The sequence below is a fragment of the Neodiprion fabricii genome, chromosome 5, assembly GCF_021155785.1.
Source record: "Neodiprion fabricii isolate iyNeoFabr1 chromosome 5, iyNeoFabr1.1, whole genome shotgun sequence".
NCBI lineage: Eukaryota > Metazoa > Arthropoda > Insecta > Hymenoptera > Diprionidae > Neodiprion > Neodiprion fabricii.
The window spans coordinates 25,790,161-25,805,470 of NC_060243.1; the positions used below are offsets into that span (position 1 = coordinate 25,790,161).

The 15,310-nt window shown below is 44.3% G+C and overlaps 1 long non-coding RNA gene across 4 annotated transcripts in view; it reads right to left on the minus strand.

The window, feature by feature from the left end:
- The window catches only part of LOC124183633, a 184,667-nt gene that overhangs the window by 12,622 nt on the left and 156,735 nt on the right, over window positions 1–15,310 (minus strand). For 3 of the 4 annotated variants that reach the window (XR_006871020.1, XR_006871018.1, XR_006871017.1), the window contains one exon: window positions 4,152–4,233. The exons of the other annotated variant lie outside the window; for it this stretch is intronic. This is a non-coding gene — a long non-coding RNA (uncharacterized LOC124183633). The remainder of the gene's footprint in view (window positions 1–4,151; window positions 4,234–15,310) is intronic. 4 annotated transcript variants of the gene reach the window in all.

Sequence of the window (15,310 nt, forward strand, 5' to 3'; positions counted from 1 at the left end):
CCGCGAGTTTTGAAAGGCACTCGACGCACTCGGCGTAATTGTACCGAAAGGGCCACCCGCCTCCACTTCCGCCGCCTTCACCGCCCCCAACCCTTGCTAAATGGGGAAAAACACCCCGTTCATTACCAAGTTTTATATACACAACCGCTTAAAATATAACCCGCTGAGAATACTTATTTCCACTATATACCGCGCGACGTTCTCCATTGTATATCGTTTCGCTCATCCTCCTCGTCAGATGTCTCTTTATATGTATGTATATCTCTCTCTCTCATTCCTTCGCAGTTACTCGGTTCGGACTGACAGAAAAACGTAAAGAGGAACATAGACACGCTACGCGAGGGGTGAATTTGGCAATTTTTCACCCTTCTCGCGCTTTTTTACATGCAGGTAAACGGTTGAAGAAAAAGTAGTACATTATGTCACAAGGGAATAAAGTCGACTTTTATTCCTATGTTACATACAGGACTTTATTTCCGATCAAACTTTGGCTACGATATTTATTTTAAAATCGGGACTTTTAAATTGGACTGATATTTCCCGCAAATGCGTTTTAGGGAAAAATATGCCATTTTCGTCCCGCTTTTTAGGTTAAAAAAGCTAACTTTATGGTTGAATCGGGAATAAATGGAATTTTATCACCCCTTCAATGGTGATCAGTGTATCAGCTTTCATCAAATTTTTCAGAAATAAACTGAACGTGAACTTTAAATTCATAACACTGGAGCAACAAAATATGAAGACAAAAATTGAGTTACCCTTCGTCAAGTAATTACTAGATTTTAGGGGTTTAATTAACGGTATTATTATCTTGATTTTTGGCATCCCCTAAACGTTTTACAGTTGAAATAAACTGAATGTCGATGTCTTTCAATCTTTATTCTCGCGTCAATGTGTAACGAACTTCAACCCCCATTAAACGAACCGTTACCTTAATTAAATTAATTTTTAACAAGCACGTTAATGTTTTTGTGAAAAATTTGAAAACTTTCGGTGACATTTGATTATACAATTGTATTCAGATTGAGATAGAAAAACAAGATCATGGTGGAGGTTTCGTATCGCTGTACCGGAACGATGACACTGCGGCCTATCGAAAATGCATGCATGACCAACTTTCAGAAACTCTCTTTTCTTCTCTCCCTCGCTCTCTGACACGGAGGCGCAACGTAGGTTTGCATTACAGGCAGGTAGTTAGGTACGATAGATGGAAAAAAGTGTTTTCTGCAGGTTAGAATACGCGCAATCTGCAGACTGCAGCGTAGACTCGGACACAGACACATCGAGCACATGCAGACATATTTCTGTATCACTGTTATTATCCGCATCCACCCAACTAACTGCAGACACGGCTGAATGCAGCGCCGAGTTAGCGAGGAGCGGTCATTATGGAGATTGAAACACCGTTCGGCAAAGTTGAGGGGTAATCAGCGAGGGGCCGAGAGGCCGGGGGAATGGAAAAACAGATAAACTCGCCTCGCATTACAAACTCTGTCTGCCTAGACCTCGCGACGTCGAGAGGACGAGAAGAATGGAGGTAGAGGAAAAATGGGGGGAAGAAAAATGGGGAGTCAAAGGCGCGGCGAGGAAAGCCTAGCCGGCGAAGGAATGGATGAACGTGTAATCTGGATACGTCTCTTCATTATTAGCGATAACGATTACGGTCGTATTATACAAACGTACACGTGCCGAGGCAATAAAATAAGGAGGAAAGAAACGAGCCGGAAAAACGGTATTTTCGCGACACCTTTCGTCGCCGTGAAAAGGAAAGAATCTATCGGTCTGTCCGAAAAACTTTCGCGACGATCTTGAAAACGATTGAGTGAAAATTGGGAAACTCATAGAAATTAGCAGCCGAATGAAAAATTTACGAAAGAAAAATTAGAAATATATAAAACATGTATATATATATAGACTGGGAAAAACATAATCGTTTATTTAGAAAAAGTAACAAGGAGGAAGAAATATACGCTTGTCGATAAGACATTGAAATTCGATTTGTTTGTGGTAAAATCGGAATTTCAAATTAAACGGGACATGGCAATTTTTCATGCCAATCATTTCGTTGTAACGTTATGTTTTATATCTTATCATCGAGCAGTTTTCGCGATCATCGCGGGAGTTTGTCGGACGGAACGATATTTTATGAAAATACTGTTTTTCGGATTCTAGAGGTTTGAAAACGCAAAGATTCGTTGCAATTAGAAAAAGTGATTTTCGACCGAAACCAATATTTTTCTGATACCATCAAACATGATGAAAAGTAAAAAACTATACTAAATTTTTCTTCCACTATCACGATACCTCGGCAATTACGTTTTCTCTTCTTTTTCAATCTCGCTATTTATTTTGAAAATACGATGATGTGAATCGTCAAGTACCTATTCAGAAACTTAATTCGACGGAGAACTGATTGAAGTCATAAAATGGGTTCGTTTTTCTTTTTTGTTCTTTTCTTTCCTTTTTTTATCGCAATTCACCACCGTGAAACCGGGTTGTATTTTTCTCCAACCCTTTGCACTTCGCTTCGTTCGGGGATTATTATCTTGACGAGGGAGACTGGAAAAAGTTAATTAATTAATTGATTAATTAATTGTTGAAACGATTGACGCCTTCGTTGTTTCTTTGTTTCTACTTCCCGGATCAAAAATTGAATGAATTTAATTCAGAGGAAAAACGAAAGAATCGCAACGATTTTAATATAACATGAAACCGATAAAAAAAAAGGGTAAATATGCGTAAAGTTGGTGAAAAAAAAGTGTCTGCAGAGATGGGAGAGAAAACGACGAAAAAAAAGTGGAAGGTAAAAGCAAAAGCGGAATCTCGTGATTCGCCTCCCGAGTAAAAAAAAAAAAAAAAAAACGAGAAGACGAAATTATTCCGCAAGGGAGAGAATTTACGATACAAGCAGATATATTTTATTCCGTTCGACATATAGTGCCTAACTACTGACCCGCCGAAATTTATGTTACTCGTCCTGGTATACCGGTGAGGATCGGTGCAGAAAGAGAGTGGTAAAGTAAAAAGAGCACAGGTAGGTATGACGTGACTATCACAAGACGGGGGAATAAGTCAAGAGCGATGAGGAAAAGAAAAAAATTGAATTCGAGGGAAAGTATTAATATTTTCAGAGTACGATACGTGCGGCAAAAGACGAGGAGAGGCCAAAACGGAAACGATCCGAATGTCGCAGGACGATTATAGGGGAATATAATATGGATACATGTGACTGATATTGCCTGTGCTATAAAAATTAACGAGTTGTGTAAAAAGTGTGAAGAGTCGGTGAAAAAATATGAAGAAATAAAGAAAGAAAGAAAGAAAGAAGAGATGTAAGAAAATAAATAAACGAAGAGGGAGATTGGAGAGTTAAGTTTGGAGTTTAAAAAAAAAACAGCAAAATCGAGTAAATCCTACCGGTATCCCATGGTGAAAAATAGGAAGGAGAAGGGGAAGAATGACGGGGGTAGAAAGCGGTAAGAGACGAGAGGCAGGACCATAAAGTTTTTTAAATATACATATATACATATGCACACGTCGGGAAGCCCTTGTGACACACGAGACGCTGTTGCGGCGCACGTGCTCTTTTCCTTTCCTCCTTTCCACAGTCGCTATTCCTCTCTCTCTTTTTGCTCGTGCCTTTTTTCCATTCGCTCGAAACTCAGATCCTATGGCTTTGCCAGAAATAAAATTCACCTTTTTTTTTTTGTCTTCGTCGAGGCTTAAGCTCGGTAATCTCCAATAAGCGTGTTGGTTACTATATTGCTGTATCTTGATCCGCTCTGATCTCAAAAGAAGAAGAGGAAGAAGAAGAAGAAGAAGATGGAATTTGGAAAGAACCCTAAAAAATTACTGCATAAAGAACAAAGGCGACACGTTTTTTAATTGAATCCAATCGTTTTTACGATTTTGGGTTATACATCTTGGGCACGAATTCGAAATTCTGTTCTTTTTTTTTTCAAGAAGAAGGAGAAGAGCATTTTCCGAGGTTGATTATCATTTTAATGGTGTGTTAAAAAGGACTGTTCTTCTAATTGATATAAAATTTAATGTTATTCGACACTCTTTTTTCAATTTAAATACGATTGAAATATCATGCCAACCGAAACCAGTAAGCAATTTTCATTAGAAGAATATTATTCAATACCAACCTGACTGAAAAAAAGAAGGATTTAACCGAAGATCACTGCTGTCCATCCTAACTTTTTCACTGGAAATCGGGAACTTGTCAATCTGTAAAACGTGACATAAACGTTTATTCAGTAAAGCAAAGAATGAGAAAAAGTAAGCAAAAACAACAGCAGCAATAACTTAGCAGATATCTGTGTTAAATTTACCGCTTGTACCGTGCAAAAAATTCAAACAATTATATCGACATAACGTGTGTAGATAAGAAAGAGCGTGTCAATTGAATGATCTTGAAACAAATTGCTGTATAAAATAAATTCATAAATCCTACATAGTATATTATATATAATAAACAGACGTAAATAAAAATAGAGAGGCACTAACGTGCGGCTTTGTGTACAAGAGCAACGAGCGACACGAATATCGGGTCAACGAGATAGATACACCCTGTTGCCCTGCAGAGGTCCGAAGCGATTAACTCCTCGGAGTGCGTACAAGTTGCATAGAATTGCGACGATGAAGTGAAAGCACTGATCTCTGTACCAACTGGATGGCCGACTGGCGTCCGGAGAAGCAGACGAAAGACTGTTTTTTTTTGTTTTTTTTGTTTTTTTTTTTTATAATTTCACCGATTCCCCGCCCTTGCAATCCGAAGGTAACGGAATTTTGCATCCCTACTGTTTGTTGATCAATAAATTAGACGATGTCAGTAACATCGTTGTGTATTGCCGTTTTCTTATAGGACTATTGAAGCGTTAGATACTTTTTGATTATATATACTTGGTGTGTGCTTTCTGTTTAGCGTGATCGCTGACAAATTTTACCACACAGTTCTCACTTATTTTTATTTTGTTCATCAGGCGCATGCGTTCAGTATAAGTATAAAATATGAGGATTTAAAATACATGAAATTAAGTAAATTGAAATGAATTAATCATTTTTATTAACAGCGAGAAATTTAATAGAAAATACAGATTTATTATCAAACTTGGTAATATGTATTTACTTTTTATAAATATCATCACAGCGAAAACACGTAAAATAATGAATTTTAAATTAAAAAATACAATAAAAGTATGAGAATAGTACGGATTAAGTCATAAACCCGAGTCTTCCCGACTTGAAGTACTTAAAAAAAAAAACATTCAACTGTCTAAATTACTTCCATTGGATCCGAAAGTGTGTCCGCGTATTTACTAGGTATACAAAATACATGGTAAAATGGTATAAATAAATGACCGGCAGATGTTGGCACAGAAATTTAATTCCCTCCCGACTTAACGACGTCGATAATTCAATATTTTCCATGGACTTTAACTAATATCTATATCCCCGTAAGAAAAAATATCTACGTATAACACCCATCCCTACTTCCGTATGCCGGAAGTATAGGATTCAATCGTCAAGTTAGTACAGAGATCGGTGAGCGAAAAAGTAGGTACGTAGGTAGTTGTTGTTAGTATGCGCAGCAGAGCATTTGTATCACACGTACGAGGGTTAAACGATAATGAGACCGAGGAAGTGAACGCGATACGCACAATTGCGTCTTCGAGAAATATTCATCGGCATTATACATTACATACGATCCGGGATCGCCGAACTCGGAACTCGACACGCAGACTCGGCAGACGGCGTGTCTACGTCGCGTTGAGATAGGAGAGTGGCATAGGGCTATCATCCGCGGCTACGGGGGTTGGGACCTTTATACTCCAAGGCCTTCCGAGGGTCGCGGGCCGGCGAGAAGGTCCTGAGGTCCCCGATTACGGACCACCGACTGTACCGGCCGCGACCTCGCCCAACGATCCCGATTCCACACCCGCCGTCGGCTAACGCGGCGACGAATATCAATGATCTCGTTAAATCTACCGCGATGTATATGAAAAAATTGCACGGGAGATTTTGCCGCTCGACTACACGCCTCACCGGAGCTACAAATGGCACTGCGCATTTTTTCTTTCTTGTTTTTTCTCGCTGTCTCTGTACGGCGAAGAGAGAACGGTGTAATAGCTTCTTTATAATTCTTTGTTTTTTGTACAAGAATCGTAGCGAAAAAATATTGACACATCAAAAAAGATATTTTCACCGTGGCATCCCCTAAAAAGTTTGTTTAGGTCGAAAGAAAGATTCTTCCAAAAGATTAGCGGTCTTTGATTTTTTTTTTTTGTGTTATTTTTTATCGATTGAGTAGGTACTTCAATCACGATATCACTTTACGTCGCAAAAACCTACACTTGTAATATTAAGTTTCCAGTTGTATGTTTGAGAAGTGTATCTGACGACTTTTGTATTATTGATTCAATCTCATAAAATGGTTATTTATTTTTAATTGATAAAATTTAATATGAACTTTTAATTTAGAACGATAAGATTCCCGTTCGATATATTGTTATTTTACGGGTCGTGATTTTTGGGTTGAATATAAATTTCGCGAAAGACATAATAATTGAAGTGCTACGACGTGAGAAAAAAGTGAGAAATCAAACGAGCGTGACCTTCCACAATGAATCAAGTACATATCTAATAATCGAATTAACAAATCCCTGATCTCTTCGTTATAGATTCTTAGAGAAGACCATTTTTTCATTTTGTTAATTCAATTGATCATGTTCACGAAAAGAAGCAAAGTCTGTAAATAGTAAATTAAAAAATACGCGCAGAGTTATACATAAAACAACATAAGAGTTGAAACACATAAGGATCCTCGTGTATCGCCTTGGTTCCAAAGAATCATTTAAATCAAACAGTCGACGATATTCATGATACGATGGGACATATTGAGATTCAGTAGGTATAAAGAGACTTATACGATACATACGTATACAGTTGGAGTAAATAAGTAACCTCAAGTATCTCCTCCTAAGTAATCTCATGGATAATATACAGAACCGTGATGCACACAGCATCCGGAGCCAAGTCTTGATCGTCCTCGTAGTCGTCCAAGTGACAAACCACGGTGGTATGTATTTATCGAAAGCGATGGGACCGGGTCCGAAGTCTGTCTTATTGTTGGAACGTAAAAGAATGCGGCAAGGGAGAGAGGGTGGTTACGGGGAAAAGGAAGCAGTCGAACCGAGGGTGGGCCGTCGTAGCGAGGGAAGAAGAGGAAGCTCACGGGAATCGGACGGTCCGAGGTGGATTGCGAAGGAGAAGGTTTCGCGGTGGAGCACGATCGCAACAATGTAAGTCATGCTATTTTATGGAGCGCCCTCTGACCCTCGCTACTTGTAAAGCGACTAAAGATTCAAAAATAACCATCACTGCCCACGGGGCAGCGGCTTCAGCGGCTGCTTAAGGAGCCATGATCGTTCCACGTTGCATGCGAGCATAGGACCTAAAAATAGCGATGCTAGGCCGTCGAGTCGAGTCGAGTCGAGTCGAGTCGAGTAGGTAGGTAGGCATAAGGTATAACCGAATAATTTGCATAATTCATTTCGGCCTATTGGTCAAAGTATGTATACCCATGTCACATAAAGAAGGAATATGAGATGGGGCGATGAGAACAAAAGCGACGAGGAAAATATAACGGATATGGTACCAATGGAGCACAGAAACTGGGGATGTAAGGAAAAGTTTTCGTCTCTGTATCTACATACTCCTCGGTAAAAGCGTTCGAACACTTTGATCGCGGAGTGTTAACAATGGGCTCATTATCTCGACGCGGTGCAGTTTGCGCGTTGACATAGCGAAGAAACGAAGCTGCGATTCAAAGCGTATCTATCAGCCGGCTGTCAATACCCGGCGGACTCCAACGATAGCTTCGAATCGTTCGAATCGCATATGAATATTGCCGTGTCCGTACAGTCCGCCCGCATCTAACGCAGTGGGCTGTAAGGTACGATCAATCATATCTCGAAAGATGTTATAGAAATGCATGCAGGGGAGTGGGGATGGGAATGGGATGCAGGAGGCTCGGCGTTTTCCCGTTTTCCGTTCACCGTTAGAATCCGCGCAGGCACCGCGGTTCGATAGGCAGGCGTGCGTTTTAAACGTCGAATCATAAAATCGTGCAAACGTTGGCCGCTTTGCCCACGGCGTGATAAACAACAAGCCAGAGAAGTAAGTATACACCCGTGCCGGTAACTTGGGTAAGTTTGTGTTTGTTAAACTCTCCGCACCGGGCAGGTTGAGCAACCACCCGGCGTCACTATGTATGCCCACGTTTTTTCTTGGAAAGCACAGAAAAAAAGGAAATGGAAAGGATAAGAGAGAGAGAGAGAGAGAGAAAGAAAGAAACACTCGGTGAACGCGAGTCGATCGCTCGACCTCATCTCCAGTCGCGTGTTCGGATGTAAAACTTTGGGGTCTAAGGAGACCTAACGAAGGTCTACAAGTATAGAAACCGTTCATGGGATGATGAGCGGAAGTCGCGCTACCGTATCGATCTGCGCCTCGTTATATGCCGAGGACAAGTTTAACCGCAACTTTGTTCGCCGAGCTTGGGCTATACAAAATTTAGTCCCTGGTCTACGGAGGGGTTAGGGTTACGTGTTCTGAGGGATTGAATGTCGCGCTTCGCCCTCTGCGCCAGCCAAGTACCATCCACTGCTCTCGTTAGAAAAGCCAGGTGAGCATCACAGAGATACATTGTCATAATCTGCTCCATCAGCACGCTCGAGTATCTCCTCTAAATATAATCCGCGATGTACGAGCGTGTGGTTGCACACACACGGACATCGGATCTACACAAATTGTTTTAATCTAGGATCCGTTCAGTCTACTCAGTTCAATACGTTTAAACATTAAGCTTGGGTTAAATCTGATCACAAATTTAGACCAAACGGGACTTTGAAATGGTCTTGTGAGTTCTCGACAAGAAACGATGCTGACTTGTGGTTAACCCTTAACACGGGTGTCGCACCGAGGTCGCTGTAGACCTCACATCGAAAATCATTGTGTAGAAGCGCAGATGTCCAGCGGAGGTGGGATAATTTAGACCCCGGTGTGCAGCGTAAGGTTTGGGTCAGGATTAAAGATTTACAGTGACAAACTGAATTTTATCAACATGGCAAGAAAGCCAGAAATTTCCTACTATGCACAGTGCTGCAGAAGAAGGCATACCAATTCGATTGAATTTCATGGTTGAATGTTCACGAAAGTTACGACTACGCATCGTAAAACAGCACCTCCAATCAATCGTGATTAGATAGAATATCCAGATAATCAAGTTATATGTAATAAATATAAATTGATCAAACTTGGCATCGACAGTCAGTTAGTAGTTTTCCAAAATACAATATCTCTTCTCAAACGTACCTTATTCACCCACCGGAAACCCGTATTTCCTGTCAAGAAGGAGGGAGGAACCATTGAGCAATTCTTGGATTGATCCAGGCACTTTTGTTCAGCGACCTTGAGTGCAGATCCGAAGCATCTATGCAACGATTTCTCCGAGGTTTTGGTAAGGGGATACTATGATTAGCCATCCAGTCTCTATCCGAGAGTGATCTATGCCTGCATACGGCATTCCTCCGGTGGAGGAAGAAATCGGGCAGCAGGAGGAGCAGCCTGTCCCGTCATTTTCCATCGGCGAGTGGTTGCACACAAGCACGTGCTCTCCGGTATCGAGAACGGTGATACCTGTCGTTGGATGGGAGACGCTCGGAGCAGAACGACAACAACGAGGGCGGTGTTTAGCCGATAATACCGGACCACGAAGCGGAATCTAACAGCGTGTGCTGTCCGAGGGATTAATGAAATAGCTGGGTGTATAATCTGCGCCGGTGACACGTCCCGAGGTAATCATTGGTCTCTCCGAGGCGCGTAGTATACCTACGCCTGTATCGCATTCGATCGTGTGGCGCTCCGGGGCATCAGCCTCTCGCTCATCCGCGTCATCTCCTCTAGCCGTCTTTTTTCTCCTCCCATAACAATTTTTGTATGTGTGTTCATGCGCCCGGAAGATGACAGAGCCGGAGCCTTCGCCGTCCTGGAACATCGATGTGGGTAGACCTTGCCGGGCATCGCGCGTTAGCACCTGCAGCTCTGGGTGAAGCGTAGACGGTATACGGTGTACACCTTCTTTACATACGTAAAGAGAGTGAGAGGGTGAGAGAGAAAGTTTTCTGGATACAGGGGAATTGATTGTTGACGAGTTGCATGGGCCATTGTCAAATTCCGAGAGAATAAACAAATACTATGCTGTATAGGTCGACGGTCCAGGAGCCAGATGAAACGTTGCTGTGATTATATTCCACTCCGTATGCGCGTGGATACTCGATTGTAACTCAATTCATGAGTACCAGACCACCTTGGAGTGTGTGCAGATGGTACACGGCATGGGGGAGTCGGTTGCTTGACAAGCGATGATAGTCCAGCTCGGCTAGAGAGAGGAGAATATTTTCACGGATAGGTGAACAGGTGTGCAGGTGGATGAACCCAAGACGTACAACGAGGACTGCAAACAGTATTTGTCAAAAACGTTTTACTCCATCTTAGAGTAAAGAAGACCACAGTGAACCCTCTTCTATAGTTTCACTTTTTTTTTAACATCCTTTTTTCCTCATCGAACGAACTATCGACATACATACTTGTCGTTATGCAATTGAGTAAATCTTCCAGTCACCGATCATTCCGAGTCAGATATTGCAAGGATGCTCGCACGGTGATCATAAAAGAAAGAGAGAAAGAAAGTTCCCGCTTCCCTGACTTGTGTCTATATCACGGGATGCCAGCGGTTCTTCGACTGCGGTACGTACAGACAGTTTATTACACGACTGGGATTGGTTGTCAATTTGAAGGGGCGATGGTCATGCAACGTCGCTTACGTCTCACTCTCGCTGTACGACATTATTAGTAATGCAGAAGTAGAGAAGACCGCGGCGAGGTTGATAACGTGCACAATGGGAGTAACAGAACCATCTTACTGTCTTGCGGGAAAAGATTATCGATACAGGAGTGGGAGGGTCGAGCGTTCACGGTGATCGATCCAGGCATTAACTCGCCGAGGAATACCTTATACCACACCTACGGAGCCATAGTGCAGCTGCAGGCATGGATGGATAGGTGTATAGAAAGACGACGGCGTTATGGACCCGTGGCCGACGATCGGACGGACACTCGAGCGTGAAAGCATGACGTACGTAGTTCCGCCTTCGTCAAGCGCTAGTGCGTCGGGATGGGTGGACGGCAAGGAAGCGCCGACGAGTATGTGGGCACACCATCCATCCGACCATCCATCCATCCATCCATCCATCCATCCATCCGTCCGTCCGTCCGTCCGTCCGTCCACCCATCCATCCCTCTTTTCTGTTCCGCGGTCGCACTTTATCTCGATTTCCGTCGAGTGATTTCCTACCGGTGGCGTCAGGGTAGCTGCTCGAGCAGTAACAAGTTTGTCCGGCGCAGAGGAACATCGAGAGATCTGCGAAACCCTCCCGCACGAATCGACCCTCGTGTACGTGAACACATCCCTAAAACTTTCTCAGCACAGCTCGTCAGTCAACGATGCACGGCTGTTGACGGTCAATCGATCGACGTTAGCGTTTGCTAGATAATGGAACAAGGTTCAGCTGCAGGGACTTGTCGTGTATCGGACAAACGTCTAACGATCGTTGTTAGACACTCCAATAATTACACAGACTCGTAAATATCACACCCGAGCGATTTGATTATTAACTAAGACAATGTTCACCGATGAATTAATTATCGATTGATCAATACAAGTGATGAACAACCGAACGAACGTACTGGTCGTTGAATGAATAAATTATTTCTTAAGGAGATGAATGTACGACGTATGAATAAATGAATAAATAAGCATAATTGAACTCGACGTTGGTTTCAACGCCACGGTTTTCGTACATCGATCCTTGACGGCTGAAGGACTGTAGGGAATGTATCAGAGGTCCTCGCCCGGTCGGCTGTAGAACGCTAGTGGATCTCATCGAGTTTGGCACGGTTTGGCTTGGCGAAGCGATGACACGGTGCCTTGGGCAAAGTATTAAAGACCTGCTGCGGCGATCACCTTCCACCGATTGGCGTCGACCGGGACCGCTCACAGTTTTACGATCACGGAGCGCAGTGCCTTTCTCTGGTTAGTTTTATAATTGCCTCTTTAGCGTTGCTCGGGTCAGCACGAACGCGTTCTGCCCGTTCCTAGGCCCGTGCCCATCTGCCTTCCCTCGGTCACCGCCTTTCTTTTGTAAGCCCTCCACCCTCTTCTCCGTTCCTTCTTTCTTTCGGCGGCAATTCGCGATCGACTCGCGCCGTGAGACCGAACGGTATCATCGGAATATCCGTACCTACCCACCTGAACCCGCAGGAGCGTTGTGACACGGGTAAGTTTTCCCAGCTCCTGCAAGGGCGAGGGATAGAAAGTTGAAGTTGGATGGGAGAAGAAGGAGAAAGGGAAGAAGTAAAAAGAGGGCGGAAATTCTCCGCAAGAATACATTTCCCGTCCCCGTGGTCAAGTAATCCAGACTCGACGGACTTGTGCGGTGGGGTGAGCATCGAGGGTGGCGAGGGGATGATAGTCCGGTCGCTTGGTCCAAGGGTGGCCGCCGGCGGGGATTGATCCGCGGTCGTCATACAGACCCGTGTGGCCGAGGCCCTCCTCTCATCTCCAGGGATATATTTTACTCGCCCTGGTCTCTACCCACTTCATTACAACCACGAATTTCACCCGACTGCCGCCCTCTCTGCTTACCTCGCATCCGCCGTTCCTCCACCCCCCCGCGTCACCATTTTCGCAAAGTGAAATCCAGACATCAATCTCGCTAACGACGTAGGATTAGTGCTAATTTGTCGTCACGGGGATATTGCCGAATTGGTCGAATACCTTCTCTTCGTGACCTTCTTGGCACCGCCTAACCTAACCTAACCTTCGGGGCCAGGATTGAAACGAACGAATGAAATACAAATCCACTCGCTTCCAATCCACCGGGGAATTCCTCGGATCAGTAAACCACTTGCCGTATTGGACTCGAGAGGATGATGAGGTAAAAAAGGAGAAGAAAAATCGGGGTTGTCGGTCCGATCAACAGTGACCTCCTGCTGTAATAACTTATCGATAAATTACATGTATAACGGATTAATCAGTCTTGGTTGTGATCAAAATTATACATACCGGAAGCGATTGGAGTGAGAATGTTCACTTTGATCAGCGTACGAGGCTTTTCTCCGGATACCGATATGCCACGTGTTAATTGGGCTGAGGCTTAGAGGGGACGTTTTATTATTGCGGCAAGTCTGTAAATACGAAAGACTTTGGACCAAGAGGTTGCTCCGGCAGGTTGGCGAACTTCTCTGATGTTTTTACGAGTTTCGGGCCAATAAACATTGTCAAAGGACCGGTACCAGCACGAACCGAATGTCAAAGTCTACTTTTACGTCACTTCCTGGGATTGTGGCTCGTAGCATAACGATGAAATTGGTTCCTGGTAGCATGTTACACGGGCACAGGGCTTTGAGCGTGCGTTTCTCGTCGAGTGCGGTAAAAAGCTTTCGCTTTTGAAGATCCGTGAAGCGAAATGAGCGGCACTGCGGTGCGTGCGTAGGGGGATCGGATCACTCGTGACTCGCTACCCGCGGTCAGGTAGGTAAGAACGAGGCGTTGGAGAGTCGTTGGGCAGTGGTCATCCCAGGAGTCCATTAATTAGCGGTAATAAACTATGCCAACTATTGGATAGGCCGAGTCTTGAATAATTACAGTGGCAGTTGATTGCCTTACTAACGACCTAGTTAGCGCGTTTCGTCTTGGGATCACGGATTTGAATCCGAGGACGACGCGCGGCTCTCTTCAATCGGTGCATCATCGCTCGGACGCGAGGAGGAGAGAAAAACGAGAAGAGAGAAACTTCCATCCGGTTAATTTCAACCGCGTTTTGTTGTAAACTATGCGCTGCGTCTAGCTGCGCCGGGTTGTGGCAAAGTGGTTATTCGCGTCGAGGAGGGACGGAGAGAAAGAAGAAGACAGACCATGCCTCAGCTAGACGCGAAAGGGGAGAATATGCAAACTGTGTTTTTCCAAGGCCGAAGCGCCGTGGCTAAGAAACGGCGAGGGGCCAACGAGATTGACGAGGAACCGGGAATCGAGGGATACTTGGAATCAGTTTACGAGCTTCGTTAAAATATTATTACCGCGTAACTTCTTGGTGACACGCGGTGCGCCGCGACGGCTATGTGCTATGATAAATAATCGCTTCTTAATTGCGGAATAATTGCGGAATAATTTCCAAAATTCACCTCTCCCTTATTCCTCAACGTCACCGTCTGTCTCTCGCATTACGCCCCGCTGTTCAACCTTGTTTATCCTAAAATTGAACCTGCCGAATGTCAAGGCTCAGACCTGCGGGCAAATCGCTCGTTTAATTGCGTAAAATTTTCGCCTCCGCGTTACAGGAGTAGGTACAGTATTTTTCCCGCAGTTGGATCAGGCAGCGATAAAATTCTCTCCCCGTATCCGCTTCGCGCGAGAGACACTTCTGCTCCTCCGGCCACTTGCAGTCAAGGAAGAAGAGCTGATCGTGAGTGAGAAGCGATCCGGGGGCTGCCGAGTGTCGGGTGTCGAGTGTCGGGACGTTGGAGGAGCGGTCGCGGCGTCTAGTGGCTCTTTGCGACACGGATAACGCGCGGAGAGGATCTCTGACGATGTGGGGAATGAGAGCGGGATGGAAAGAAGGAAAGAAATAAAGGAGCTAGATCTGGACCAGGAAGCTCCGCTGCGAGGAACGCTGCAGGAGGACGAGAAAGAGAAATAGAGCGAGCGAGAGGGAGGGAGGGAGAAAGCTGGACCGGGTACAAACGGGACCGCGCTATCTCCAGCAGGCGCTTTAATGCGTTTAACCCGGGAGAGATAGTGGACAATTTATTGGCCTCTATTTTAGGCAAGTTTAGACCAAGCCACTCAATAGTTCCGACCGCAACAAAGCGCGCTCATCCCGTTTCACAAACGCAGGTCTGCAGACCCGCTGCTTGAGCCGAGAAACGAACTGCTGCACCCGGTCGACTGCAGTGTCCCTACCGACTTCGCCATTCACAATCTTTCGCCTACTCTCATAACCGCGCAACCACGAAACCCAAGTTTTATGGCTCTCGTTTCTCAAAGTTTATCGCGTATTTGTTCACTGATTTATATTCCTCTCTAAACCCATTCTAGAAGAGAGCGAGAGAGAGAGAGGGAGAGAGAAAGAGCGAATAAGAGGTTTGATGGGACTGTAACTGAGAGGTGTTTTAACCTGAAAAA